Below are 1626 nucleotides of genomic sequence, written 5' to 3' on the forward strand. Positions count from 1 at the left end.
GAGGGTCGAGGGTTCCAGGGTCGTCTAGGGGTCGAGGGTTCCAGGGTCGTCGAGGGTTCGAGGGGTCGAGGATCGCCGAGGGGTCGAGAGAGGTTTCCTAGTGTCAAAGTATTGAAAAAATCCATGGCTTCATCATTAGCCGGGAGTAACCAGGGCATGACGAAGTCCTCCAAAGTTATTTTGGAATGGTGTCCCGGATAGGATAATTTGCCTTTTTGTACGAATTTCAGCAAAGGCCTTCCAAATAACAATATTTGGAAGGTTCTTGCTGAACTTTGTACCAAAAAGCGAATTATCTTATCTGGGACTCACTTCCAAAATAACTTTGGAGAGCTTCGTACCATCATGCACCTGTTACTTTCGCCTAATGATGAAGACATGGTTTTGTTGAATCCTTTGACACTAGGAAACCTCCCGACCCCTCGGCGATCCTCTCGAACATGAGAGGAAGAAGAGGATAAAAAAAGAAGAGGAAGAAGAAAAAAAAAGAGGAGAAGAAAGAATAGAGAAGTTCTTCGAGGGTCGTCGAGCGGTAGAGGAGAAACCCTAAATAGAAAGTATCATCGGTGTGAGATACATGTACCGCCGGTGTCGGACACTACATCCACGTCCCACAAGTGTCGCGGGCTTCGACGCCCACGTCACTTGTGGGATGTGGATGTAGTGTCTGACACCGACGGCCACATGTATCTCACACCCACGATACTTGCTATTTAGGGTTTCCTCTACCGTTCTCTTCTCCTCTTTTTTTTCTTCTTCTTCTCTTCTTATCTTTTTTTTCTTCTTCTTCCTCTTTATTTTATCAGGAACGAGGGTCATCGAGGGTCGCCGAGCGGTAGAGGAGAAACCCTAAATAGAAAGTATCGTTGGTGTGAAGGAAAAAAAGAGGAGAAGAAAGAATAGAGGAGTAAGAACTCCTCTATTCTTTCTTCTCCTCTTTTTTTCTTCTTCTTCCTCTTTTTTTTATCGGGAACGAGGGTCGTCGAGGGTCACCGAGCGATAGAGGAAACCCTAAATAGCAAGTATCGTGAGTGTGAGATACATGTGGCCGTCGGTGTCGGACACTACATCCATGTCCGACAAGTGACGTGGGCGTCGAATCCCGCGCCACTTGTGGGACGTGGATGTAGTGTCCGACACCCTGACGGTACTTGTATCTCACACCCACGATACTCCAGAAGTAAGTTAAATCGATCATTATCCACCATATCAGCAACTTTATTCATTTCTTGGTATATCAAGTAATTGTTTTTTTTTTGTCCGGCAGGGTTTGGAGAAAATTCACCAGAAAAGCTCCGGGACTGCCGAAGGAGCTACAATTTAGACACCCAAAAGTAAGTACTATAGTAGAATGTTCCGCGCATCTACTAGTGATTCAAGCGCTAGTTTCATCAATACCATTTGGCATTCTTGCTTATCAGTTTGATTGACCTCTATTTCTTGTAAAGTGGTTATGACAGGAACAAAGGAATGATTTCTGTGGATACTACGTTTGCGAGTCCATCCGCCACACGACCTGTGAGCGGGGCTACACTGACGAACAATATGAAGTACGTAAATAACAACATTCACAATTTTATTTTATTACCATCATTTGTGTTGAGTTTCATTCATTCATATATATAT

Source organism: Triticum aestivum, chromosome 5A (assembly GCF_018294505.1).
Source record: "Triticum aestivum cultivar Chinese Spring chromosome 5A, IWGSC CS RefSeq v2.1, whole genome shotgun sequence".
Classification (NCBI taxonomy): Eukaryota; Viridiplantae; Streptophyta; class Magnoliopsida; order Poales; family Poaceae; genus Triticum; species Triticum aestivum.